We start from the raw sequence: 16,175 nt of genomic DNA, 5'->3' as shown, positions 1-16,175 counted from the left end.
CTTCACATGTTGCAATAAAGGCCCTTTCAGATAGAGAAATCGAGCATCAGATCACTGAAAATCATGAGTGTACCTCACCACAGAATTCTTCAACTCTATGAATTGGGGGATTGTAAAATCGCTGAACATTACGCAATTAACCGATCGTTACGTTTTGAATATCTTCACATGTTGCAATGTAGGCCCTTACAAATAGAGAAATTGAGCATCAGATCACTGAAAATCATGAGTTGAAAGCATATTCATATAAACCCTCGATAGTATAGTGGTGAGTATCTCCGCCTGTCACGCGGAAGACCGGGGTTCAATTCCCCGTCGGGGAGGTATTTTTGAGTAAATGATTTGTTATATACAGTTGACCGTCCGAATTGTTTGATTCATACCTCATAAAATGACCTGAAATCGGTAATGAATTCCCCACAAACACAGAATTCTTCAACTCTATGAATTAGGGACTTTGAAATCCCTGAACATTACGCAATTAATCGATCGTTACGTTGTGATTATCTCCACATGTTGCAATAAAGGCCGCTATATATAGAGAAATTGAGCATTAGATCACTGACAATCGTGAGTGTTGAAAGCATATTCATGTAAATCCTCGATAGTATAGTGGTGAGTATCTCCGCCTGTCACGCGGAAGACCGGGGTTCAGTTCCCCGTCGGGGAGGTATTTTTGAGCAAATGACTTGTTATATACAGTTGACCGTCCGAATTGTTTGATTCATACCTCATAAAATGACCTGAAATCGGTAATGAATTCCCACAAACACAGAATTCTTCAACTCTATGAATTGGGGGATTATGAAATCGCTGAACATTACGCAATTAACCGATCGTTACGTTTTGAATATCTTCACATGTTGCAATGTAGGCCCTTACAAATAGAGAAATTGAGCATCAGATCACTGAAAATCATGAGTGTTGAAAGCTTATTCATGTAAATCTTCGATAGTATAGTGGTGAGTATCTCCGCCTGTCACGCGGAAGACCGGGGTTCAATTCCCCGTCGGGGAGGTATTTTTAAGTAAATGATTTGTTATATACAGTTGACCGTCCGAATTGTTTGAGTCATACCTCATAAAATGACCTGAAATCGGCAATGAATTCCTCACAAATACAGCATTCTTCAACTCAATGAATTGGTGACTTTGAAATCCCTGAACGTTACGCAATTAATCGATCGTTACGTTGTGATTATCTCCACATGTTGCAATAAAGACAGCTATATATAGAGAAATTGAGCATTAGATCACTGACAATCGTGAGTGTTGAAAGCATATTCATGTAAATCCTCGATAGTATAGTGGTGAGTATCTCCGCCTGTCACGCGGAAGACCGGGTCTCAGTTCCCCGTCGGGGAGGTATTTTTGAGCAAATGACTTGTTATATACAGTTGACCGTCCGAATTGTTTGATTCATACCTCATAAAATGACCTGAAATCGGTAATGAATTCCCCACAAACACAGAATTCTTCAACTCTATGAATTGGGGATTATGAAATCGCTGAATATTACGCAATTAACCGATCGTTACGTTTTGAATATCTTCACATATTGCAATGTAGTCCCTTACAAATAGAGAAATTGAGCATCAGACCACTGAAAATCATGAGTGTTGAAAGCATATTCATGTAAATCCTCGATAGTATAGTGGTGAGTATCTCCGCCTGTCATGCGGAAGACCGGCTTTCAATTCACCATCGGGGAGGTATTTTTGAGTAAATGATTTGTTATATACAGTTGACCGTCCGAATTGTTTGATTCATACCTCAAAAAATGACCTGAAATCGGTAATGAATTCCCACAAACACAGAATTCTTCAACTCTATGAATTGGGGGATTATGAAATCGCTGAACATTACGCAATTAACCGATCGTTACATTTTGAATATCTTCACATGTTGCAATGTAGGCCCTTACAAATAGAGAAATTGAGCATCAGATCACTGAAAATCATGAATGTTGAAAGCTTATTCATGTAAATCTTCGATAGTATAATGGTGAGTATCTCCGCCTGTCACGGGGAAGACCGGGGTTCAATTCCCCGTCGGGGAGGTATTTTTAAGTAAATGATTTGTTATATACAGTTGACCGTCCGAATTGTTTGAGTCATACCTCATAAAATGACCTGAAATCTGTAATGAATTCCTCACAAACACAGAATTCTTCAACTCTATGAATTGGGGGACTATGAAATCCCTGAACATTACGCAATTAACCGATCGTTACGTTTTGAATATCTTCACATGTTGCAATAAAGGCCCTTACAGATAGAGAAATCGAGCATCAGATCACTGAAAATCATGAGTGTACCTCACCACAGAATTCTTCAACTCTATGAATTGGGGGATTGTGAAATCGCTGAACATTACGCAATTAACCGATCGTTACGTTTTGAATATCTTCACATGTTGCAATGTAGGCCCTTACAAATAGAGAAATTGAGCATCAGATCACTGAAAATCCCTGAACATTACGCAATTAACCGATCGTTACGTTTTGAATATCTTCACATGTTGCAATGAAGGCCCTTACAGATAGAGAAATCGAGCATCAGATCACTGAAAATCATGAGTGTACCTCACCACAGAATTCTTCAACTCTATGAATTGGGGACTTTGAAATCCCTGAACATTACGCAATTAATCGATCGTTACGTTGTGATTATCTCCACATGTTGCAATAAAGGCCGCAATATATAGAGAAATTGAGCATTAGATCACTGACAATCGTGAGTGTTGAAAGCATATTCACGTAAATCCTCGATAGTATAGTGGTGAGTATCTCCGCCTGTCACGCGGAAGACCGGGGTTCAATTCCTCGTCGGGGAGGTATTTTTAAGTAAATGATTTGTTATATACAGTTGACCGTCCGAATTGTTTGAGTCATACCTCATAAAATGACCTGAAATCTGTAATGAATTCCTCACAAACACAGAATTCTTCAACTCTATGAATTGGGGGACTATGAAATCCCTGAACATTACGCAATTAACCGATCGTTACGTTTTGAATATCTTCACATGTTGCAATGAAGGCCCTTACAGATAGAGAAATCGAGCATCAGATCACTGAAAATCATGAGTGTACCTCACCACAGAATTCTTCAACTCTATGAATTGGGGGATTGTGAAATCGCTGAACATTACGCAATTAACCGATCGTTACGTTTTGAATATCTTCACATGTTGCAATGTAGGCCCTTACAAATAGAGAAATTGAGCATCAGATCACTGAAAATCCCTGAACATTACGCAATTAACCGATCGTTAAGTTTTGAATATCTTCACATGTTGCAATGAAGGCCCTTACAGATAGAGAAATCGAGCATCAGATCACTGAAAATCATGAGTGTACCTCACCACAGAATTCTTCAACTCTATGAATTGGGGACTTTGAAATCCCTGAACATTACGCAATTAATCGATCGTTACGTTGTGATTATCTCCACATGTTGCAATAAAGGCCGCAATATATAGAGAAATTGAGCATTAGATCACTGACAATCGTGAGTGTTGAAAGCATATTCATGTAAATCCTCGATTGTATAGTGGTGAGTATCTCCGCCTGTCACGCGGAAGACCGGGGTTCAATTCCCCGTCGGGGAGATATTTTTGAGTAAATGATTTTTTATATACAGTTGACCGTCCGAATTGTTTGATTCATACCTCATAAAATGACCTGAAATCGGTAATGAATTCCCCACAAACACAGAATTCTTCAACTCTATGAATTGGGGATTATGAAATCGCTGAATATTACGCAATTAACCGATCGTTACGTTTTGAATATCTTCACATATTGCAATGTAGTCCCTTACAAATAGAGAAATTGAGCATCAGACCACTGAAAATCATGAGTGTTGAAAGCATATTCATGTAAATCCTCGATAGTATAGTGGTGAGTATCTCCGCCTGTCACGCGGAAGACCGGGGTTCAATTCCCCGTCGGGGAGGTATTTTTGAGTAAATGATTTGTTATATACAGTTGACCGTCCGAATTGTTTGATTCATACCTCATAAAATGACCTGAAATCGGTAATGAATTCCCCACAAACACAGAATTCTTCAACTCTATGAATTAGGGACTTTGAAATCCCTGAACATTACGCAATTAATCGATCGTTACGTTGTGATTATCTCCACATGTTGCAATAAAGGCCGCTATATATAGAGAAATTGAGCATTAGATCACTGACAATCGTGAGTGTTGAAAGCATATTCATGTAAATCCTCGATAGTATAGTGGTGAGTATCTCCGCCTGTCACGCGGAAGACCGGGGTTCAATTCCCCGTCGGGGAGGTATTTTTGAGTAAATGATTTGTTATATACAGTTGACCGTCCGAATTGTTTGATTCATACCTCATAAAATGACCTGAAATCGGTAATGAATTCCCCACAAACACAGAATTCTTCAACTCTATGAATTAGGGACTTTGAAATCCCTGAACATTACGCAATTAATCGATCGTTACGTTGTGATTATCTCCACATGTTGCAATAAAGGCCACAATATATAGAGAAATTGAGCATTAGATCACTGACAATCGTGATTGTTGATAGCATATTCATGTAAATCCTCGATTGTATAGTGGTGAGTATCTCCGCCTGTCACGCGGAAGACCGGTGTTCAATTCCCCGTCGGGGAGATATTTTTGAGTAAATGATTTTTTATATACAGTTGACCGTCCGAATTGTTTGATTCATACCTCATAAAATGACCTGAAATCGGTAATGAATTCCCCACAAACACAGAATTCTTCAACTCTATGAATTGGGGACTTTGAAATCCATGAACATTACGCAATTAATCGATCGTTACGTTGTGATTATCTCCACATGTTGCAATGTAGGCCCTTACAAATAGAGAAATTGAGCATCAGATCACTGAAAATCATGAGTGTTGAAAGCTTATTCATGTAAATCTTCGATAGTATAATGGTGAGTATCTCCGCCTGTCACGGGGAAGACCGGGGTTCAATTCCCCGTCGGGGAGGTATTTTTAAGTAAATGATTTGTTATATACAGTTGACCGTCCGAATTGTTTGAGTCATATCTCATAAAATGACCTGAAATCTGTAATGAATTCCTCACAAACACAGAATTCTTCAACTCTATAAATTGGGGGACTATGAAATCCCTGAACATTACGCAATTAACCGATCGTTACGTTTTGAATATCTTCACATGTTGCAATGAAGGCCCTTACAGATAGAGAAATCGAGCATCAGATCACTGAAAATCATGAGTGTACCTCACCACAGAATTCTTCAACTCTATGAATTGGGGACTTTGAAATCCCTGAACATTACGCAATTAATCGATCGTTACGTTGTGATTATCTCCACATGTTGCAATAAAGGCCGCAATATATAGAGAAATTGAGCATTAGATCACTGACAATCGTGAGTGTTGAAAGCATATTCATGTAAATCCTCGATTGTATAGTGGTGAGTATCTCCGCCTGTCACGCGGAAGACCGGGGTTCAATTCCCCGTCGGGGAGATATTTTTGAGTAAATGATTTTTTATATACAGTTGACCGTCCGAATTGTTTGATTCATACCTCATAAAATGACCTGAAATCGGTAATGAATTCCCCACAAACACAGAATTCTTCAACTCTATGAATTGGGGATTATGAAATCGCTGAATATTACGCAATTAACCGATCGTTACGTTTTGAATATCTTCACATATTGCAATGTAGTCCCTTACAAATAGAGAAATTGAGCATCAGACCACTGAAAATCATGAGTGTTGAAAGCATATTCATGTAAATCCTCGATAGTATAGTGGTGAGTATCTCCGCCTGTCACGCGGAAGACCGGGGTTCAATTCCCCGTCGGGGAGGTATTTTTGAGTAAATGATTTGTTATATACAGTTGACCGTCCGAATTGTTTGATTCATACCTCATAAAATGACCTGAAATCGGTAATGAATTCCCCACAAACACAGAATTCTTCAACTCTATGAATTAGGGACTTTGAAATCCCTGAACATTACGCAATTAATCGATCGTTACGTTGTGATTATCTCCACATGTTGCAATAAAGGCCGCTATATATAGAGAAATTGAGCATTAGATCACTGACAATCGTGAGTGTTGAAAGCATATTCATGTAAATCCTCGATAGTATAGTGGTGAGTATCTCCGCCTGTCACGCGGAAGACCGGGGTTCAATTCCCCGTCGGGGAGGTATTTTTGAGTAAATGATTTGTTATATACAGTTGACCGTCCGAATTGTTTGATTCATACCTCATAAAATGACCTGAAATCGGTAATGAATTCCCCACAAACACAGAATTCTTCAACTCTATGAATTAGGGACTTTGAAATCCCTGAACATTACGCAATTAATCGATCGTTACGTTGTGATTATCTCCACATGTTGCAATAAAGGCCACAATATATAGAGAAATTGAGCATTAGATCACTGACAATCGTGATTGTTGATAGCATATTCATGTAAATCCTCGATTGTATAGTGGTGAGTATCTCCGCCTGTCACGCGGAAGACCGGTGTTCAATTCCCCGTCGGGGAGATATTTTTGAGTAAATGATTTTTTATATACAGTTGACCGTCCGAATTGTTTGATTCATACCTCATAAAATGACCTGAAATCGGTAATGAATTCCCCACAAACACAGAATTCTTCAACTCTATGAATTGGGGACTTTGAAATCCATGAACATTACGCAATTAATCGATCGTTACGTTGTGATTATCTCCACATGTTGCAATGTAGGCCCTTACAAATAGAGAAATTGAGCATCAGATCACTGAAAATCATGAGTGTTGAAAGCTTATTCATGTAAATCTTCGATAGTATAATGGTGAGTATCTCCGCCTGTCACGGGGAAGACCGGGGTTCAATTCCCCGTCGGGGAGGTATTTTTAAGTAAATGATTTGTTATATACAGTTGACCGTCCGAATTGTTTGAGTCATATCTCATAAAATGACCTGAAATCTGTAATGAATTCCTCACAAACACAGAATTCTTCAACTCTATAAATTGGGGGACTATGAAATCCCTGAACATTACGCAATTAACCGATCGTTACGTTTTGAATATCTTCACATGTTGCAATGAAGGCCCTTACAGATAGAGAAATCGAGCATCAGATCACTGAAAATCATGAGTGTACCTCACCACAGAATTCTTCAACTCTATGAATTGAGGGATTGTGAAATCGCTGAACATTACGCAATTAACCGATCGTTACGTTATGAATATCTTCACATGTTGCAATGTAGGCCCTTACAAATAGAGAAATTGAGCATCAGATCACTGAAAATCCCTGAACATTACGCAATTAACCGATCGTTACGTTTTGAATATCTTCACATGTTGCAATGAAGGCCCTTACAGATAGAGAAATCGAGCATCAGATCACTGAAAATCATGAGTGTACCTCACCACAGAATTCTTCAACTCTATGAATTGGGGACTTTGAAATCCCTGAACATTACGCAATTAATCGATCGTTACGTTGTGATTATCTCCACATGTTGCAATAAAGGCCGCAATATATAGAGAAATTGAGCATTAGATCACTGACAATCGTGAGTGTTGAAAGCATATTCATGTAAATCCTCGATAGTATAGTGGTGAGTATCTCCGCCTGTCACGCGGAAGACCGGGGTTCAATTCCCCGTCGGGGAGGTATTTTTAAGTAAATGATTTGTTATATACAGTTGACCGTCCGAATTGTTTGAGTCATACCTCATAAAATGACCTGAAATCGGCAATGAATTCCTCACAAATACAGCATTCTTCAACTCAATGAATTGGTGACTTTGAAATCCCTGAACGTTACGCAATTAATCGATCGTTACGTTGTGATTATCTCCACATGTTGCAATAAAGACAGCTATATATAGAGAAATTGAGCATTAGATCACTGACAATCGTGAGTGTTGAAAGCATATTCATGTAAATCCTCGATAGTATAGTGGTGAGTATCTCCGCCTGTCACGCGGAAGACCGGGTCTCAGTTCCCCGTCGGGGAGGTATTTTTGAGCAAATGACTTGTTATATACAGTTGACCGTCCGAATTGTTTGATTCATACCTCATAAAATGACCTGAAATCGGTAATGAATTCCCCACAAACACAGAATTCTTCAACTCTATGAATTGGGGATTATGAAATCGCTGAATATTACGCAATTAACCGATCGTTACGTTTTGAATATCTTCACATATTGCAATGTAGTCCCTTACAAATAGAGAAATTGAGCATCAGACCACTGAAAATCATGAGTGTTGAAAGCATATTCATGTAAATCCTCGATAGTATAGTGGTGAGTATCTCCGCCTGTCATGCGGAAGACCGGCTTTCAATTCACCATCGGGGAGGTATTTTTGAGTAAATGATTTGTTATATACAGTTGACCGTCCGAATTGTTTGATTCATACCTCAAAAAATGACCTGAAATCGGTAATGAATTCCCACAAACACAGAATTCTTCAACTCTATGAATTGGGGGATTATGAAATCGCTGAACATTACGCAATTAACCGATCGTTACATTTTGAATATCTTCACATGTTGCAATGTAGGCCCTTACAAATAGAGAAATTGAGCATCAGATCACTGAAAATCATGAATGTTGAAAGCTTATTCATGTAAATCTTCGATAGTATAATGGTGAGTATCTCCGCCTGTCACGGGGAAGACCGGGGTTCAATTCCCCGTCGGGGAGGTATTTTTAAGTAAATGATTTGTTATATACAGTTGACCGTCCGAATTGTTTGAGTCATACCTCATAAAATGACCTGAAATCTGTAATGAATTCCTCACAAACACAGAATTCTTCAACTCTATGAATTGGGGGACTATGAAATCCCTGAACATTACGCAATTAACCGATCGTTACGTTTTGAATATCTTCACATGTTGCAATAAAGGCCCTTACAGATAGAGAAATCGAGCATCAGATCACTGAAAATCATGAGTGTACCTCACCACAGAATTCTTCAACTCTATGAATTGGGGGATTGTGAAATCGCTGAACATTACGCAATTAACCGATCGTTACGTTTTGAATATCTTCACATGTTGCAATGTAGGCCCTTACAAATAGAGAAATTGAGCATCAGATCACTGAAAATCCCTGAACATTACGCAATTAACCGATCGTTACGTTTTGAATATCTTCACATGTTGCAATGAAGGCCCTTACAGATAGAGAAATCGAGCATCAGATCACTGAAAATCATGAGTGTACCTCACCACAGAATTCTTCAACTCTATGAATTGGGGACTTTGAAATCCCTGAACATTACGCAATTAATCGATCGTTACGTTGTGATTATCTCCACATGTTGCAATAAAGGCCGCAATATATAGAGAAATTGAGCATTAGATCACTGACAATCGTGAGTGTTGAAAGCATATTCACGTAAATCCTCGATAGTATAGTGGTGAGTATCTCCGCCTGTCACGCGGAAGACCGGGGTTCAATTCCTCGTCGGGGAGGTATTTTTAAGTAAATGATTTGTTATATACAGTTGACCGTCCGAATTGTTTGAGTCATACCTCATAAAATGACCTGAAATCTGTAATGAATTCCTCACAAACACAGAATTCTTCAACTCTATGAATTGGGGGACTATGAAATCCCTGAACATTACGCAATTAACCGATCGTTACGTTTTGAATATCTTCACATGTTGCAATGAAGGCCCTTACAGATAGAGAAATCGAGCATCAGATCACTGAAAATCATGAGTGTACCTCACCACAGAATTCTTCAACTCTATGAATTGGGGGATTGTGAAATCGCTGAACATTACGCAATTAACCGATCGTTACGTTTTGAATATCTTCACATGTTGCAATGTAGGCCCTTACAAATAGAGAAATTGAGCATCAGATCACTGAAAATCCCTGAACATTACGCAATTAACCGATCGTTAAGTTTTGAATATCTTCACATGTTGCAATGAAGGCCCTTACAGATAGAGAAATCGAGCATCAGATCACTGAAAATCATGAGTGTACCTCACCACAGAATTCTTCAACTCTATGAATTGGGGACTTTGAAATCCCTGAACATTACGCAATTAATCGATCGTTACGTTGTGATTATCTCCACATGTTGCAATAAAGGCCGCAATATATAGAGAAATTGAGCATTAGATCACTGACAATCGTGAGTGTTGAAAGCATATTCATGTAAATCCTCGATTGTATAGTGGTGAGTATCTCCGCCTGTCACGCGGAAGACCGGGGTTCAATTCCCCGTCGGGGAGATATTTTTGAGTAAATGATTTTTTATATACAGTTGACCGTCCGAATTGTTTGATTCATACCTCATAAAATGACCTGAAATCGGTAATGAATTCCCCACAAACACAGAATTCTTCAACTCTATGAATTGGGGATTATGAAATCGCTGAATATTACGCAATTAACCGATCGTTACGTTTTGAATATCTTCACATATTGCAATGTAGTCCCTTACAAATAGAGAAATTGAGCATCAGACCACTGAAAATCATGAGTGTTGAAAGCATATTCATGTAAATCCTCGATAGTATAGTGGTGAGTATCTCCGCCTGTCACGCGGAAGACCGGGGTTCAATTCCCCGTCGGGGAGGTATTTTTGAGTAAATGATTTGTTATATACAGTTGACCGTCCGAATTGTTTGATTCATACCTCATAAAATGACCTGAAATCGGTAATGAATTCCCCACAAACACAGAATTCTTCAACTCTATGAATTAGGGACTTTGAAATCCCTGAACATTACGCAATTAATCGATCGTTACGTTGTGATTATCTCCACATGTTGCAATAAAGGCCGCTATATATAGAGAAATTGAGCATTAGATCACTGACAATCGTGAGTGTTGAAAGCATATTCATGTAAATCCTCGATAGTATAGTGGTGAGTATCTCCGCCTGTCACGCGGAAGACCGGGGTTCAATTCCCCGTCGGGGAGGTATTTTTGAGTAAATGATTTGTTATATACAGTTGACCGTCCGAATTGTTTGATTCATACCTCATAAAATGACCTGAAATCGGTAATGAATTCCCCACAAACACAGAATTCTTCAACTCTATGAATTAGGGACTTTGAAATCCCTGAACATTACGCAATTAATCGATCGTTACGTTGTGATTATCTCCACATGTTGCAATAAAGGCCACAATATATAGAGAAATTGAGCATTAGATCACTGACAATCGTGATTGTTGATAGCATATTCATGTAAATCCTCGATTGTATAGTGGTGAGTATCTCCGCCTGTCACGCGGAAGACCGGTGTTCAATTCCCCGTCGGGGAGATATTTTTGAGTAAATGATTTTTTATATACAGTTGACCGTCCGAATTGTTTGATTCATACCTCATAAAATGACCTGAAATCGGTAATGAATTCCCCACAAACACAGAATTCTTCAACTCTATGAATTGGGGACTTTGAAATCCATGAACATTACGCAATTAATCGATCGTTACGTTGTGATTATCTCCACATGTTGCAATGTAGGCCCTTACAAATAGAGAAATTGAGCATCAGATCACTGAAAATCATGAGTGTTGAAAGCTTATTCATGTAAATCTTCGATAGTATAATGGTGAGTATCTCCGCCTGTCACGGGGAAGACCGGGGTTCAATTCCCCGTCGGGGAGGTATTTTTAAGTAAATGATTTGTTATATACAGTTGACCGTCCGAATTGTTTGAGTCATATCTCATAAAATGACCTGAAATCTGTAATGAATTCCTCACAAACACAGAATTCTTCAACTCTATAAATTGGGGGACTATGAAATCCCTGAACATTACGCAATTAACCGATCGTTACGTTTTGAATATCTTCACATGTTGCAATGAAGGCCCTTACAGATAGAGAAATCGAGCATCAGATCACTGAAAATCATGAGTGTACCTCACCACAGAATTCTTCAACTCTATGAATTGAGGGATTGTGAAATCGCTGAACATTACGCAATTAACCGATCGTTACGTTATGAATATCTTCACATGTTGCAATGTAGGCCCTTACAAATAGAGAAATTGAGCATCAGATCACTGAAAATCCCTGAACATTACGCAATTAACCGATCGTTACGTTTTGAATATCTTCACATGTTGCAATGAAGGCCCTTACAGATAGAGAAATCGAGCATCAGATCACTGAAAATCATGAGTGTACCTCACCACAGAATTCTTCAACTCTATGAATTGGGGACTTTGAAATCCCTGAACATTACGCAATTAATCGATCGTTACGTTGTGATTATCTCCACATGTTGCAATAAAGGCCGCAATATATAGAGAAATTGAGCATTAGATCACTGACAATCGTGAGTGTTGAAAGCATATTCATGTAAATCCTCGATAGTATAGTGGTGAGTATCTCCGCCTGTCACGCGGAAGACCGGGGTTCAATTCCCCGTCGGGGAGGTATTTTTAAGTAAATGATTTGTTATATACAGTTGACCGTCCGAATTGTTTGAGTCATACCTCATAAAATGACCTGAAATCTGTAATGAATTCCTCACAAACACAGAATTCTTCAACTCTATGAATTGGGGGACTATGAAATCCCTGAACATTACGCAATTAACCGATCGTTACGTTTTGAATATCTTCACATGTTGCAATGAAGGCCCTTACAGATAGAGAAATCGAGCATCAGATCACTGAAAATCATGAGTGTACCTCACCACAGAATTCTTCAACTCTATGAATTGGGGGATTGTGAAATCGCTGAACATTACGCAATTAACCGATCGTTACGTTTTGAATATCTTCACATGTTGCAATGTAGGCCCTTACAAATAGAGAAATTGAGCATCAGATCACTGAAAATCCCTGAACATTACGCAATTAACCGATCGTTAAGTTTTGAATATCTTCACATGTTGCAATGAAGGCCCTTACAGATAGAGAAATCGAGCATCAGATCACTGAAAATCATGAGTGTACCTCACCACAGAATTCTTCAACTCTATGAATTGGGGACTTTGAAATCCCTGAACATTACGCAATTAATCGATCGTTACGTTGTGATTATCTCCACATGTTGCAATAAAGGCCGCAATATATAGAGAAATTGAGCATTAGATCACTGACAATCGTGAGTGTTGAAAGCATATTCATGTAAATCCTCGATTGTATAGTGGTGAGTATCTCCGCCTGTCACGCGGAAGACCGGGGTTCAATTCCCCGTCGGGGAGATATTTTTGAGTAAAAGATTAATTATATACAGTTGACCGTCCGAATTGTTTGATTCATACCTCATAAAATGACCTGAAATCGGTAATGAATTCCCCACAAACACAGAATTCTTCAACTCTATGAATTAGGGACTTTGAAATCCCTGAACATTACGCAATTAATCGATCGTTACTTTGTGATTATCTCCACATGTTGCAATAAAGGCCGCTATATATAGAGAAATTGAGCATTAGATCACTGACAATCGTGAGTGTTGAAAGGATATTCATGTAAATCCTCGATAGTATAGTGGTGAGTATCTCCGCCTGTCACGCGGAAGACCGGGGTTCAATTCCCCGTCGGGGAGGTATTTTTGAGCAAATGATTTGTTATATACAGTTGACCGTCCGAATTGTTTGATTCATACCTCATAAAATGACCTGAAATCGGTAATGAATTCCCCACAAACACAGAATTCTTCAACTCTATGAATTGGGGATTATGAAATCGCTGAATATTACGCAATTAACCGATCGTTACGTTTTGAATATCTTCACATATTGCAATGTAGTCCCTTACAAATAGAGAAATTGAGCATCAGACCACTGAAAATCATGAGTGTTGAAAGCATATTCATGTAAATCCTCGATAGTATAGTGGTGAGTATCTCCGCCTGTCATGCGGAAGATCGGCATTCAATTCACCATCGGGGAGGTATTTTTGAGTAAATGATTTGTTATATACAGTTGACCGTCCGAATTGTTTGATTCATACCTCATAAAATGACCTGAAATCGGTAATGAATTCCCACATACACAGAATTCTTCAACTCTATGAATTGGGGGATTATGAAATCGCTGAACATTACGCAATTAACCGATCGTTACATTTTGAATATCTTCACATGTTGCAATGTAGGCCCTTACAAATAGAGAAATTGAGCATCAGATCACTGAAAATCATGAGTGTTGAAAGCTTATTCATGTAAATCTTCGATAGTATAGTGGTGAGTATCTCCGCCTGTCACGGAGAAGACCGGGGTTCAATTCCCCGTCGGGGAGGTATTTTTAAGTAAATGATTTGTTATATAAAGTTGAACGTCCGAATTGTTTGATTCATACCTCATAAAATGACCTGAAATCGGTAATGAATTCCCCACAAACACAGAATTCTTCAACTCTATGAATTGGGGACTTTGAATTCCATGAACATTACGCAATTAATCGATCGTTACGTTGTGATTATCTCCACATGTTGCAATAAAGGCCGCAATATATAGAGAAATTGAGCATTAGATCACTGACAATCGTGAGTGTTGAAAGCATATTCATGTAAATCCTCGATAGTATAGTGGTGAGTATCTCCGCCTGTCACGCGGAAGACCGGGGTTCAATTCCCCGTCGGGGAGGTATTTTTGAGTAAATGATTTGTTATATACAGTTGACCGTCCGAATTGTTTGATTCATACCTCATAAAATCACCTGAAATCGGTAATGAATTCCCCACAAACACAGAATTCTTCAACTCTATGAATTAGGGACTTTGAAATCCCTAAACATTACGCAATTAATCGATCGTTACGTTGTGATTATCTCCACATGTTGCAATAAAGGCCACAATATATAGAGAAATTGAGCATTAGATCACTGACAATCGTGATTGTTGATAGCATATTCATGTAAATCCTCGATTGCATAGTGGTGAGTATCTCCGCCTGTCACGCGGAAGACCGGTGTTCAATTCCCCGTCGGGGAGATATTTTTGAGTAAATGATTTTTTATATACAGTTGACCGTCCGAATTGTTTGATTCATACCTCATAAAATGACCTGAAATCGGTAATGAATTCCCCACAAACACAGAATTCTTCAACTCTATGAATTAGGGACTTTGAAATCCCTGAACATTACGCAATTAATCGATCGTTACGTTGTGATTATCTCCACATGTTGCAATAAAGGTCGCTATATATAGAGAAATTGAGCATTAGATCACTGACAATCGCGAGTGTTGAAAGCATATTCATGTAAATCCTCGATAGTATAGTGGTGAGTATCTCCGCCTGTCACGCGGAAGACCGGGGTTCAGTTCCCCGTCGGGGAGGTATTTTTGAGCAAATGACTTGTTATATACAGTTGACCGTCCGAATTGTTTGATTCATACCTCATAAAATGACCTGAAATCGGTAATGAATTCCCCACAAACACAGAATTCTTCAACTCTATGAATTGGGGATTATGAAATCGCTGAATATTACGCAATTAACCGATCGTTACGTTTTGAATATCTTCACATATTGCAATGTAGTCCCTTACAAATAGAGAAATTGAGCATCAGACCACTGAAAATCATGAGTGTTGAAAGCATATTCATGTAAATCCTCGATAGTATAGTGGTGAGTATCTCCGCCTGTCATGCGGAAGACCGGCTTTCAATTCACCATCGGGGAGGTATTTTTGAGTAAATGATTTGTTATATACAGTTGACCGTCCGAATTGTTTGATTCATACCTCATAAAATGACCTGAAATCGGTAATGAATTCCCCACAAACACAGAATTCTTCAACTCTATGAATTGGGGATTATGAAATCGCTGAATATTACGCAATTAACCGATCGTTACGTTGTGATTATCTCCACATGTTGCAATAAAGACAGCTATATATAGAGAAATTGAGCATTAGATCACTGACAATCGTGAGTGTTGAAAGCATATTCATGTAAATCCTCGATAGTATAGTGGTGAGTATCTCCGCCTGTCACGCGGAAGACCGGGGCTCAGTTCCCCGTCGGGGAGGTATTTTTGAGCAAATGACTTGTTATATACAGTTGACCGTCCGAATTGTTTGATTCATACCTCATAAAATGACCTGAAATCGGTAATGAATTCCCCACAAACACAGAATTCTTCAACTCTATGAATTGGGGATTATGAAATCGCTGAATATTACGCAATTAACCGATCGTTACGTTTTGAATATCTTCACATATT

The 16,175-nt window shown here is 38.7% G+C and overlaps 10 non-coding genes across 10 annotated transcripts; all 10 read left to right on the top strand.

Moving 5' to 3' along the window:
* Positions 1 to 3,885: 3,885 nt before the first annotated feature.
* On the top strand, positions 3,886 to 3,957 carry TRNAD-GUC (transfer RNA aspartic acid (anticodon GUC)). The gene has a single exon. It is a non-coding gene; the product is annotated as a tRNA-Asp (tRNA).
* A 275-nt stretch (positions 3,958 to 4,232) lies between these two features.
* Positions 4,233 to 4,304, top strand: TRNAD-GUC (transfer RNA aspartic acid (anticodon GUC)). Its single transcript has one exon. It is a non-coding gene; the product is annotated as a tRNA-Asp (tRNA).
* Positions 4,305 to 5,782: 1,478 nt separating this feature from the next.
* On the top strand, positions 5,783 to 5,854 carry TRNAD-GUC (transfer RNA aspartic acid (anticodon GUC)). The gene has a single exon. It is a non-coding gene; the product is annotated as a tRNA-Asp (tRNA).
* A 275-nt stretch (positions 5,855 to 6,129) lies between these two features.
* On the top strand, positions 6,130 to 6,201 carry TRNAD-GUC (transfer RNA aspartic acid (anticodon GUC)). Its single transcript has one exon. It is a non-coding gene; the product is annotated as a tRNA-Asp (tRNA).
* A 1,398-nt stretch (positions 6,202 to 7,599) lies between these two features.
* On the top strand, positions 7,600 to 7,671 carry TRNAD-GUC (transfer RNA aspartic acid (anticodon GUC)). Its single transcript has one exon. It is a non-coding gene; the product is annotated as a tRNA-Asp (tRNA).
* A 2,868-nt stretch (positions 7,672 to 10,539) lies between these two features.
* Positions 10,540 to 10,611, top strand: TRNAD-GUC (transfer RNA aspartic acid (anticodon GUC)). The gene has a single exon. It is a non-coding gene; the product is annotated as a tRNA-Asp (tRNA).
* A 275-nt stretch (positions 10,612 to 10,886) lies between these two features.
* On the top strand, positions 10,887 to 10,958 carry TRNAD-GUC (transfer RNA aspartic acid (anticodon GUC)). The gene has a single exon. It is a non-coding gene; the product is annotated as a tRNA-Asp (tRNA).
* A 1,398-nt stretch (positions 10,959 to 12,356) lies between these two features.
* Positions 12,357 to 12,428, top strand: TRNAD-GUC (transfer RNA aspartic acid (anticodon GUC)). Its single transcript has one exon. It is a non-coding gene; the product is annotated as a tRNA-Asp (tRNA).
* A 1,051-nt stretch (positions 12,429 to 13,479) lies between these two features.
* On the top strand, positions 13,480 to 13,551 carry TRNAD-GUC (transfer RNA aspartic acid (anticodon GUC)). Its single transcript has one exon. It is a non-coding gene; the product is annotated as a tRNA-Asp (tRNA).
* Positions 13,552 to 14,520: 969 nt separating this feature from the next.
* TRNAD-GUC (transfer RNA aspartic acid (anticodon GUC)) lies at positions 14,521 to 14,592 on the top strand. Its single transcript has one exon. It is a non-coding gene; the product is annotated as a tRNA-Asp (tRNA).
* The last annotated feature ends 1,583 nt before the right edge of the window (positions 14,593 to 16,175 follow it).

This window comes from Saccoglossus kowalevskii, chromosome 17, assembly GCF_978046115.1.
Source record: "Saccoglossus kowalevskii chromosome 17, keSacKowa6.1, whole genome shotgun sequence".
Lineage (NCBI taxonomy): Eukaryota > Metazoa > Hemichordata > Enteropneusta > Harrimaniidae > Saccoglossus > Saccoglossus kowalevskii.
The sequence above is the reverse complement of the archived record's forward strand: the minus strand, read 5'-3'. Positions and strand labels throughout refer to the sequence as shown.